This window comes from Gadus chalcogrammus, chromosome 12, assembly GCF_026213295.1.
Source record: "Gadus chalcogrammus isolate NIFS_2021 chromosome 12, NIFS_Gcha_1.0, whole genome shotgun sequence".
NCBI classification, from domain to species: domain Eukaryota; kingdom Metazoa; phylum Chordata; class Actinopteri; order Gadiformes; family Gadidae; genus Gadus; species Gadus chalcogrammus.
In genome coordinates, this window is record NC_079423.1 from 12,140,166 (window position 1) to 12,151,184 (window position 11,019).

Below are 11,019 nucleotides of genomic sequence, written 5' to 3' on the forward strand. Positions count from 1 at the left end.
CACGCACGCTCACTTCAGATCATGGGAGGACGTCAAAAAATCACCACCCATTCTCTGACACTTTAACCGTTAACCTTGGTTCAAACATTTAACATCACACGCACACGCAGTGTATTTCAGATAATTAATGAATTCAGATGTCACAATGATCGTTTACATGGATAAGGAGTCCTACTGAATCAATTACTGCCGTTTATATCTAACTAATGATTGTTTTTGTAAAAGTGTAACGTCGAGCCTCAGCAGCTTTCTCACTCCTTATGTGCTACTGTATAAAACCTGGTTTTGCGCCTGCACTAATTGCTTACGGCCATACCACCCTGAACACGCCCGATCTCGTCTGATCTCGGAAGCTAAGCAGGGTCGGGCCTGGTTAGTACTTGGATGGGAGACCGCCTGGGAATACCAGGTGCTGTAAGCTTTTTCTTTTTCAACTCGAGCTCATTGACTCCGTGGCCTACCGTGGCGTACCGTGACCTGATGTTTACTGCCAACCGCTTTGGAGGATTTAAGCAACATACAAAAACTGACAACGTCTCTCAAAACTATTTTTGTGAAACATGAGGACAGTATAGTGATACTGCCAGCAGGGAGCACCAGAGAGCTGAACCGACAGTTGTACATTTCTTAAACTTTCACCAACACAAACACGCACGCTCACTTCAGATCATGGGAGGACGTCAAAAAATCACCACCCATTCTCTGACACTTTAACCGTTAACCTTGGTTCAAACATTTAACATCACACGCACACGCAGTGTATTTCAGATAATTAATGAATTCAGATGTCACAATGATCGTTTACATGGATAAGGAGTCCTACTGAATCAATTACTGCCGTTTATATCTAACTAATGATTGTTTTTGTAAAAGTGTAACGTCGAGCCTCAGCAGCTTTCTCACTCCTTATGTGCTACTGTATAAAACCTGGTTTTGCGCCTGCACTAATTGCTTACGGCCATACCACCCTGAACACGCCCGATCTCGTCTGATCTCGGAAGCTAAGCAGGGTCGGGCCTGGTTAGTACTTGGATGGGAGACCGCCTGGGAATACCAGGTGCTGTAAGCTTTTTCTTTTTCAACTCGAGCTCATTGACTCCGTGGCCTACCGTGGCGTACCGTGACCTGATGTTTACTGCCAACCGCTTTGGAGGATTTAAGCAACATACAAAAACTGACAACGTCTCTCAAAACTATTTTTGTGAAACATGAGGACAGTATAGTGATACTGCCAGCAGGGAGCACCAGAGAGCTGAACCGACAGTTGTACATTTCTTAAACTTTCACCAACACAAACACGCACGCTCACTTCAGATCATGGGAGGACGTCAAAAAATCACCACCCATTCTCTGACACTTTAACCGTTAACCTTGGTTCAAACATTTAACATCACACGCACACGCAGTGTATTTCAGATAATTAATGAATTCAGATGTCACAATGATCGTTTACATGGATAAGGAGTCCTACTGAATCAATTACTGCCGTTTATATCTAACTAATGATTGTTTTTGTAAAAGTGTAACGTCGAGCCTCAGCAGCTTTCTCACTCCTTATGTGCTACTGTATAAAACCTGGTTTTGCGCCTGCACTAATTGCTTACGGCCATACCACCCTGAACACGCCCGATCTCGTCTGATCTCGGAAGCTAAGCAGGGTCGGGCCTGGTTAGTACTTGGATGGGAGACCGCCTGGGAATACCAGGTGCTGTAAGCTTTTTCTTTTTCAACTCGAGCTCATTGACTCCGTGGCCTACCGTGGCGTACCGTGACCTGATGTTTACTGCCAACCGCTTTGGAGGATTTAAGCAACATACAAAAACTGACAACGTCTCTCAAAACTATTTTTGTGAAACATGAGGACAGTATAGTGATACTGCCAGCAGGGAGCACCAGAGAGCTGAACCGACAGTTGTACATTTCTTAAACTTTCACCAACACAAACACGCACGCTCACTTCAGATCATGGGAGGACGTCAAAAAATCACCACCCATTCTCTGACACTTTAACCGTTAACCTTGGTTCAAACATTTAACATCACACGCACACGCAGTGTATTTCAGATAATTAATGAATTCAGATGTCACAATGATCGTTTACATGGATAAGGAGTCCTACTGAATCAATTACTGCCGTTTATATCTAACTAATGATTGTTTTTGTAAAAGTGTAACGTCGAGCCTCAGCAGCTTTCTCACTCCTTATGTGCTACTGTATAAAACCTGGTTTTGCGCCTGCACTAATTGCTTACGGCCATACCACCCTGAACACGCCCGATCTCGTCTGATCTCGGAAGCTAAGCAGGGTCGGGCCTGGTTAGTACTTGGATGGGAGACCGCCTGGGAATACCAGGTGCTGTAAGCTTTTTCTTTTTCAACTCGAGCTCATTGACTCCGTGGCCTACCGTGGCGTACCGTGACCTGATGTTTACTGCCAACCGCTTTGGAGGATTTAAGCAACATACAAAAACTGACAACGTCTCTCAAAACTATTTTTGTGAAACATGAGGACAGTATAGTGATACTGCCAGCAGGGAGCACCAGAGAGCTGAACCGACAGTTGTACATTTCTTAAACTTTCACCAACACAAACACGCACGCTCACTTCAGATCATGGGAGGACGTCAAAAAATCACCACCCATTCTCTGACACTTTAACCGTTAACCTTGGTTCAAACATTTAACATCACACGCACACGCAGTGTATTTCAGATAATTAATGAATTCAGATGTCACAATGATCGTTTACATGGATAAGGAGTCCTACTGAATCAATTACTGCCGTTTATATCTAACTAATGATTGTTTTTGTAAAAGTGTAACGTCGAGCCTCAGCAGCTTTCTCACTCCTTATGTGCTACTGTATAAAACCTGGTTTTGCGCCTGCACTAATTGCTTACGGCCATACCACCCTGAACACGCCCGATCTCGTCTGATCTCGGAAGCTAAGCAGGGTCGGGCCTGGTTAGTACTTGGATGGGAGACCGCCTGGGAATACCAGGTGCTGTAAGCTTTTTCTTTTTCAACTCGAGCTCATTGACTCCGTGGCCTACCGTGGCGTACCGTGACCTGATGTTTACTGCCAACCGCTTTGGAGGATTTAAGCAACATACAAAAACTGACAACGTCTCTCAAAACTATTTTTGTGAAACATGAGGACAGTATAGTGATACTGCCAGCAGGGAGCACCAGAGAGCTGAACCGACAGTTGTACATTTCTTAAACTTTCACCAACACAAACACGCACGCTCACTTCAGATCATGGGAGGACGTCAAAAAATCACCACCCATTCTCTGACACTTTAACCGTTAACCTTGGTTCAAACATTTAACATCACACGCACACGCAGTGTATTTCAGATAATTAATGAATTCAGATGTCACAATGATCGTTTACATGGATAAGGAGTCCTACTGAATCAATTACTGCCGTTTATATCTAACTAATGATTGTTTTTGTAAAAGTGTAACGTCGAGCCTCAGCAGCTTTCTCACTCCTTATGTGCTACTGTATAAAACCTGGTTTTGCGCCTGCACTAATTGCTTACGGCCATACCACCCTGAACACGCCCGATCTCGTCTGATCTCGGAAGCTAAGCAGGGTCGGGCCTGGTTAGTACTTGGATGGGAGACCGCCTGGGAATACCAGGTGCTGTAAGCTTTTTCTTTTTCAACTCGAGCTCATTGACTCCGTGGCCTACCGTGGCGTACCGTGACCTGATGTTTACTGCCAACCGCTTTGGAGGATTTAAGCAACATACAAAAACTGACAACGTCTCTCAAAACTATTTTTGTGAAACATGAGGACAGTATAGTGATACTGCCAGCAGGGAGCACCAGAGAGCTGAACCGACAGTTGTACATTTCTTAAACTTTCACCAACACAAACACGCACGCTCACTTCAGATCATGGGAGGACGTCAAAAAATCACCACCCATTCTCTGACACTTTAACCGTTAACCTTGGTTCAAACATTTAACATCACACGCACACGCAGTGTATTTCAGATAATTAATGAATTCAGATGTCACAATGATCGTTTACATGGATAAGGAGTCCTACTGAATCAATTACTGCCGTTTATATCTAACTAATGATTGTTTTTGTAAAAGTGTAACGTCGAGCCTCAGCAGCTTTCTCACTCCTTATGTGCTACTGTATAAAACCTGGTTTTGCGCCTGCACTAATTGCTTACGGCCATACCACCCTGAACACGCCCGATCTCGTCTGATCTCGGAAGCTAAGCAGGGTCGGGCCTGGTTAGTACTTGGATGGGAGACCGCCTGGGAATACCAGGTGCTGTAAGCTTTTTCTTTTTCAACTCGAGCTCATTGCCTCCGTGGCCTACCGTGGCGTACCGTGACCTGATGTTTACTGCCAACCGCTTTGGAGGATTTAAGCAACATACAAAAACTGACAACGTCTCTCAAAACTATTTTTGTGAAACATGAGGACAGTATAGTGATACTGCCAGCAGGGAGCACCAGAGAGCTGAACCGACAGTTGTACATTTCTTAAACTTTCACCAACACAAACACGCACGCTCACTTCAGATCATGGGAGGACGTCAAAAAATCACCACCCATTCTCTGACACTTTAACCGTTAACCTTGGTTCAAACATTTAACATCACACGCACACGCAGTGTATTTCAGATAATTAATGAATTCAGATGTCACAATGATCGTTTACATGGATAAGGAGTCCTACTGAATCAATTACTGCCGTTTATATCTAACTAATGATTGTTTTTGTAAAAGTGTAACGTCGAGCCTCAGCAGCTTTCTCACTCCTTATGTGCTACTGTATAAAACCTGGTTTTGCGCCTGCACTAATTGCTTACGGCCATACCACCCTGAACACGCCCGATCTCGTCTGATCTCGGAAGCTAAGCAGGGTCGGGCCTGGTTAGTACTTGGATGGGAGACCGCCTGGGAATACCAGGTGCTGTAAGCTTTTTCTTTTTCAACTCGAGCTCATTGACTCCGTGGCCTACCGTGGCGTACCGTGACCTGATGTTTACTGCCAACCGCTTTGGAGGATTTAAGCAACATACAAAAACTGACAACGTCTCTCAAAACTATTTTTGTGAAACATGAGGACAGTATAGTGATACTGCCAGCAGGGAGCACCAGAGAGCTGAACCGACAGTTGTACATTTCTTAAACTTTCACCAACACAAACACGCACGCTCACTTCAGATCATGGGAGGACGTCAAAAAATCACCACCCATTCTCTGACACTTTAACCGTTAACCTTGGTTCAAACATTTAACATCACACGCACACGCAGTGTATTTCAGATAATTAATGAATTCAGATGTCACAATGATCGTTTACATGGATAAGGAGTCCTACTGAATCAATTACTGCCGTTTATATCTAACTAATGATTGTTTTTGTAAAAGTGTAACGTCGAGCCTCAGCAGCTTTCTCACTCCTTATGTGCTACTGTATAAAACCTGGTTTTGCGCCTGCACTAATTGCTTACGGCCATACCACCCTGAACACGCCCGATCTCGTCTGATCTCGGAAGCTAAGCAGGGTCGGGCCTGGTTAGTACTTGGATGGGAGACCGCCTGGGAATACCAGGTGCTGTAAGCTTTTTCTTTTTCAACTCGAGCTCATTGACTCCGTGGCCTACCGTGGCGTACCGTGACCTGATGTTTACTGCCAACCGCTTTGGAGGATTTAAGCAACATACAAAAACTGACAACGTCTCTCAAAACTATTTTTGTGAAACATGAGGACAGTATAGTGATACTGCCAGCAGGGAGCACCAGAGAGCTGAACCGACAGTTGTACATTTCTTAAACTTTCACCAACACAAACACGCACGCTCACTTCAGATCATGGGAGGACGTCAAAAAATCACCACCCATTCTCTGACACTTTAACCGTTAACCTTGGTTCAAACATTTAACATCACACGCACACGCAGTGTATTTCAGATAATTAATGAATTCAGATGTCACAATGATCGTTTACATGGATAAGGAGTCCTACTGAATCAATTACTGCCGTTTATATCTAACTAATGATTGTTTTTGTAAAAGTGTAACGTCGAGCCTCAGCAGCTTTCTCACTCCTTATGTGCTACTGTATAAAACCTGGTTTTGCGCCTGCACTAATTGCTTACGGCCATACCACCCTGAACACGCCCGATCTCGTCTGATCTCGGAAGCTAAGCAGGGTCGGGCCTGGTTAGTACTTGGATGGGAGACCGCCTGGGAATACCAGGTGCTGTAAGCTTTTTCTTTTTCAACTCGAGCTCATTGACTCCGTGGCCTACCGTGGCGTACCGTGACCTGATGTTTACTGCCAACCGCTTTGGAGGATTTAAGCAACATACAAAAACTGACAACGTCTCTCAAAACTATTTTTGTGAAACATGAGGACAGTATAGTGATACTGCCAGCAGGGAGCACCAGAGAGCTGAACCGACAGTTGTACATTTCTTAAACTTTCACCAACACAAACACGCACGCTCACTTCAGATCATGGGAGGACGTCAAAAAATCACCACCCATTCTCTGACACTTTAACCGTTAACCTTGGTTCAAACATTTAACATCACACGCACACGCAGTGTATTTCAGATAATTAATGAATTCAGATGTCACAATGATCGTTTACATGGATAAGGAGTCCTACTGAATCAATTACTGCCGTTTATATCTAACTAATGATTGTTTTTGTAAAAGTGTAACGTCGAGCCTCAGCAGCTTTCTCACTCCTTATGTGCTACTGTATAAAACCTGGTTTTGCGCCTGCACTAATTGCTTACGGCCATACCACCCTGAACACGCCCGATCTCGTCTGATCTCGGAAGCTAAGCAGGGTCGGGCCTGGTTAGTACTTGGATGGGAGACCGCCTGGGAATACCAGGTGCTGTAAGCTTTTTCTTTTTCAACTCGAGCTCATTGACTCCGTGGCCTACCGTGGCGTACCGTGACCTGATGTTTACTGCCAACCGCTTTGGAGGATTTAAGCAACATACAAAAACTGACAACGTCTCTCAAAACTATTTTTGTGAAACATGAGGACAGTATAGTGATACTGCCAGCAGGGAGCACCAGAGAGCTGAACCGACAGTTGTACATTTCTTAAACTTTCACCAACACAAACACGCACGCTCACTTCAGATCATGGGAGGACGTCAAAAAATCACCACCCATTCTCTGACACTTTAACCGTTAACCTTGGTTCAAACATTTAACATCACACGCACACGCAGTGTATTTCAGATAATTAATGAATTCAGATGTCACAATGATCGTTTACATGGATAAGGAGTCCTACTGAATCAATTACTGCCGTTTATATCTAACTAATGATTGTTTTTGTAAAAGTGTAACGTCGAGCCTCAGCAGCTTTCTCACTCCTTATGTGCTACTGTATAAAACCTGGTTTTGCGCCTGCACTAATTGCTTACGGCCATACCACCCTGAACACGCCCGATCTCGTCTGATCTCGGAAGCTAAGCAGGGTCGGGCCTGGTTAGTACTTGGATGGGAGACCGCCTGGGAATACCAGGTGCTGTAAGCTTTTTCTTTTTCAACTCGAGCTCATTGCCTCCGTGGCCTACCGTGGCGTACCGTGACCTGATGTTTACTGCCAACCGCTTTGGAGGATTTAAGCAACATACAAAAACTGACAACGTCTCTCAAAACTATTTTTGTGAAACATGAGGACAGTATAGTGATACTGCCAGCAGGGAGCACCAGAGAGCTGAACCGACAGTTGTACATTTCTTAAACTTTCACCAACACAAACACGCACGCTCACTTCAGATCATGGGAGGACGTCAAAAAATCACCACCCATTCTCTGACACTTTAACCGTTAACCTTGGTTCAAACATTTAACATCACACGCACACGCAGTGTATTTCAGATAATTAATGAATTCAGATGTCACAATGATCGTTTACATGGATAAGGAGTCCTACTGAATCAATTACTGCCGTTTATATCTAACTAATGATTGTTTTTGTAAAAGTGTAACGTCGAGCCTCAGCAGCTTTCTCACTCCTTATGTGCTACTGTATAAAACCTGGTTTTGCGCCTGCACTAATTGCTTACGGCCATACCACCCTGAACACGCCCGATCTCGTCTGATCTCGGAAGCTAAGCAGGGTCGGGCCTGGTTAGTACTTGGATGGGAGACCGCCTGGGAATACCAGGTGCTGTAAGCTTTTTCTTTTTCAACTCGAGCTCATTGCCTCCGTGGCCTACCGTGGCGTACCGTGACCTGATGTTTACTGCCAACCGCTTTGGAGGATTTAAGCAACATACAAAAACTGACAACGTCTCTCAAAACTATTTTTGTGAAACATGAGGACAGTATAGTGATACTGCCAGCAGGGAGCACCAGAGAGCTGAACCGACAGTTGTACATTTCTTAAACTTTCACCAACACAAACACGCACGCTCACTTCAGATCATGGGAGGACGTCAAAAAATCACCACCCATTCTCTGACACTTTAACCGTTAACCTTGGTTCAAACATTTAACATCACACGCACACGCAGTGTATTTCAGATAATTAATGAATTCAGATGTCACAATGATCGTTTACATGGATAAGGAGTCCTACTGAATCAATTACTGCCGTTTATATCTAACTAATGATTGTTTTTGTAAAAGTGTAACGTCGAGCCTCAGCAGCTTTCTCACTCCTTATGTGCTACTGTATAAAACCTGGTTTTGCGCCTGCACTAATTGCTTACGGCCATACCACCCTGAACACGCCCGATCTCGTCTGATCTCGGAAGCTAAGCAGGGTCGGGCCTGGTTAGTACTTGGATGGGAGACCGCCTGGGAATACCAGGTGCTGTAAGCTTTTTCTTTTTCAACTCGAGCTCATTGACTCCGTGGCCTACCGTGGCGTACCGTGACCTGATGTTTACTGCCAACCGCTTTGGAGGATTTAAGCAACATACAAAAACTGACAACGTCTCTCAAAACTATTTTTGTGAAACATGAGGACAGTATAGTGATACTGCCAGCAGGGAGCACCAGAGAGCTGAACCGACAGTTGTACATTTCTTAAACTTTCACCAACACAAACACGCACGCTCACTTCAGATCATGGGAGGACGTCAAAAAATCACCACCCATTCTCTGACACTTTAACCGTTAACCTTGGTTCAAACATTTAACATCACACGCACACGCAGTGTATTTCAGATAATTAATGAATTCAGATGTCACAATGATCGTTTACATGGATAAGGAGTCCTACTGAATCAATTACTGCCGTTTATATCTAACTAATGATTGTTTTTGTAAAAGTGTAACGTCGAGCCTCAGCAGCTTTCTCACTCCTTATGTGCTACTGTATAAAACCTGGTTTTGCGCCTGCACTAATTGCTTACGGCCATACCACCCTGAACACGCCCGATCTCGTCTGATCTCGGAAGCTAAGCAGGGTCGGGCCTGGTTAGTACTTGGATGGGAGACCGCCTGGGAATACCAGGTGCTGTAAGCTTTTTCTTTTTCAACTCGAGCTCATTGACTCCGTGGCCTACCGTGGCGTACCGTGACCTGATGTTTACTGCCAACCGCTTTGGAGGATTTAAGCAACATACAAAAACTGACAACGTCTCTCAAAACTATTTTTGTGAAACATGAGGACAGTATAGTGATACTGCCAGCAGGGAGCACCAGAGAGCTGAACCGACAGTTGTACATTTCTTAAACTTTCACCAACACAAACACGCACGCTCACTTCAGATCATGGGAGGACGTCAAAAAATCACCACCCATTCTCTGACACTTTAACCGTTAACCTTGGTTCAAACATTTAACATCACACGCACACGCAGTGTATTTCAGATAATTAATGAATTCAGATGTCACAATGATCGTTTACATGGATAAGGAGTCCTACTGAATCAATTACTGCCGTTTATATCTAACTAATGATTGTTTTTGTAAAAGTGTAACGTCGAGCCTCAGCAGCTTTCTCACTCCTTATGTGCTACTGTATAAAACCTGGTTTTGCGCCTGCACTAATTGCTTACGGCCATACCACCCTGAACACGCCCGATCTCGTCTGATCTCGGAAGCTAAGCAGGGTCGGGCCTGGTTAGTACTTGGATGGGAGACCGCCTGGGAATACCAGGTGCTGTAAGCTTTTTCTTTTTCAACTCGAGCTCATTGACTCCGTGGCCTACCGTGGCGTACCGTGACCTGATGTTTACTGCCAACCGCTTTGGAGGATTTAAGCAACATACAAAAACTGACAACGTCTCTCAAAACTATTTTTGTGAAACATGAGGACAGTATAGTGATACTGCCAGCAGGGAGCACCAGAGAGCTGAACCGACAGTTGTACATTTCTTAAACTTTCACCAACACAAACACGCACGCTCACTTCAGATCATGGGAGGACGTCAAAAAATCACCACCCATTCTCTGACACTTTAACCGTTAACCTTGGTTCAAACATTTAACATCACACGCACACGCAGTGTATTTCAGATAATTAATGAATTCAGATGTCACAATGATCGTTTACATGGATAAGGAGTCCTACTGAATCAATTACTGCCGTTTATATCTAACTAATGATTGTTTTTGTAAAAGTGTAACGTCGAGCCTCAGCAGCTTTCTCACTCCTTATGTGCTACTGTATAAAACCTGGTTTTGCGCCTGCACTAATTGCTTACGGCCATACCACCCTGAACACGCCCGATCTCGTCTGATCTCGGAAGCTAAGCAGGGTCGGGCCTGGTTAGTACTTGGATGGGAGACCGCCTGGGAATACCAGGTGCTGTAAGCTTTTTCTTTTTCAACTCGAGCTCATTGACTCCGTGGCCTACCGTGGCGTACCGTGACCTGATGTTTACTGCCAACCGCTTTGGAGGATTTAAGCAACATACAAAAACTGACAACGTCTCTCAAAACTATTTTTGTGAAACATGAGGACAGTATAGTGATACTGCCAGCAGGGAGCACCAGAGAGCTGAACCGACAGTTGTACATTTCTTAAACTTTCACCAACACAAACAC

At 44.5% G+C, this 11,019-nt stretch overlaps 17 non-coding genes across 17 annotated transcripts; all 17 read left to right on the top strand.

Moving 5' to 3' along the window:
- Positions 1-302: 302 nt before the first annotated feature.
- LOC130399439 (5S ribosomal RNA) lies at positions 303-421 on the top strand. The gene has a single exon (XR_008901949.1). It is a non-coding gene; the product is annotated as a 5S ribosomal RNA (ribosomal RNA).
- A 529-nt stretch (positions 422-950) lies between these two features.
- On the top strand, positions 951-1,069 carry LOC130399440 (5S ribosomal RNA). The gene has a single exon (XR_008901950.1). It is a non-coding gene; the product is annotated as a 5S ribosomal RNA (ribosomal RNA).
- A 529-nt stretch (positions 1,070-1,598) lies between these two features.
- Positions 1,599-1,717, top strand: LOC130399441 (5S ribosomal RNA). Its single transcript, XR_008901951.1, has one exon. It is a non-coding gene; the product is annotated as a 5S ribosomal RNA (ribosomal RNA).
- Positions 1,718-2,246: 529 nt separating this feature from the next.
- LOC130399442 (5S ribosomal RNA) lies at positions 2,247-2,365 on the top strand. Its single transcript, XR_008901952.1, has one exon. It is a non-coding gene; the product is annotated as a 5S ribosomal RNA (ribosomal RNA).
- Positions 2,366-2,894: 529 nt separating this feature from the next.
- On the top strand, positions 2,895-3,013 carry LOC130399443 (5S ribosomal RNA). Its single transcript, XR_008901953.1, has one exon. It is a non-coding gene; the product is annotated as a 5S ribosomal RNA (ribosomal RNA).
- A 529-nt stretch (positions 3,014-3,542) lies between these two features.
- On the top strand, positions 3,543-3,661 carry LOC130399444 (5S ribosomal RNA). The gene has a single exon (XR_008901954.1). It is a non-coding gene; the product is annotated as a 5S ribosomal RNA (ribosomal RNA).
- A 529-nt stretch (positions 3,662-4,190) lies between these two features.
- On the top strand, positions 4,191-4,309 carry LOC130399445 (5S ribosomal RNA). Its single transcript, XR_008901955.1, has one exon. It is a non-coding gene; the product is annotated as a 5S ribosomal RNA (ribosomal RNA).
- Positions 4,310-4,838: 529 nt separating this feature from the next.
- Positions 4,839-4,957, top strand: LOC130399446 (5S ribosomal RNA). The gene has a single exon (XR_008901956.1). It is a non-coding gene; the product is annotated as a 5S ribosomal RNA (ribosomal RNA).
- A 529-nt stretch (positions 4,958-5,486) lies between these two features.
- Positions 5,487-5,605, top strand: LOC130399448 (5S ribosomal RNA). Its single transcript, XR_008901958.1, has one exon. It is a non-coding gene; the product is annotated as a 5S ribosomal RNA (ribosomal RNA).
- Positions 5,606-6,134: 529 nt separating this feature from the next.
- LOC130399449 (5S ribosomal RNA) lies at positions 6,135-6,253 on the top strand. The gene has a single exon (XR_008901959.1). It is a non-coding gene; the product is annotated as a 5S ribosomal RNA (ribosomal RNA).
- Positions 6,254-6,782: 529 nt separating this feature from the next.
- LOC130399450 (5S ribosomal RNA) lies at positions 6,783-6,901 on the top strand. The gene has a single exon (XR_008901960.1). It is a non-coding gene; the product is annotated as a 5S ribosomal RNA (ribosomal RNA).
- A 529-nt stretch (positions 6,902-7,430) lies between these two features.
- LOC130399451 (5S ribosomal RNA) lies at positions 7,431-7,549 on the top strand. The gene has a single exon (XR_008901961.1). It is a non-coding gene; the product is annotated as a 5S ribosomal RNA (ribosomal RNA).
- Positions 7,550-8,078: 529 nt separating this feature from the next.
- On the top strand, positions 8,079-8,197 carry LOC130399452 (5S ribosomal RNA). The gene has a single exon (XR_008901962.1). It is a non-coding gene; the product is annotated as a 5S ribosomal RNA (ribosomal RNA).
- Positions 8,198-8,726: 529 nt separating this feature from the next.
- LOC130399454 (5S ribosomal RNA) lies at positions 8,727-8,845 on the top strand. Its single transcript, XR_008901964.1, has one exon. It is a non-coding gene; the product is annotated as a 5S ribosomal RNA (ribosomal RNA).
- A 529-nt stretch (positions 8,846-9,374) lies between these two features.
- LOC130399455 (5S ribosomal RNA) lies at positions 9,375-9,493 on the top strand. Its single transcript, XR_008901965.1, has one exon. It is a non-coding gene; the product is annotated as a 5S ribosomal RNA (ribosomal RNA).
- A 529-nt stretch (positions 9,494-10,022) lies between these two features.
- Positions 10,023-10,141, top strand: LOC130399456 (5S ribosomal RNA). Its single transcript, XR_008901966.1, has one exon. It is a non-coding gene; the product is annotated as a 5S ribosomal RNA (ribosomal RNA).
- Positions 10,142-10,670: 529 nt separating this feature from the next.
- Positions 10,671-10,789, top strand: LOC130399457 (5S ribosomal RNA). The gene has a single exon (XR_008901967.1). It is a non-coding gene; the product is annotated as a 5S ribosomal RNA (ribosomal RNA).
- The last annotated feature ends 230 nt before the right edge of the window (positions 10,790-11,019 follow it).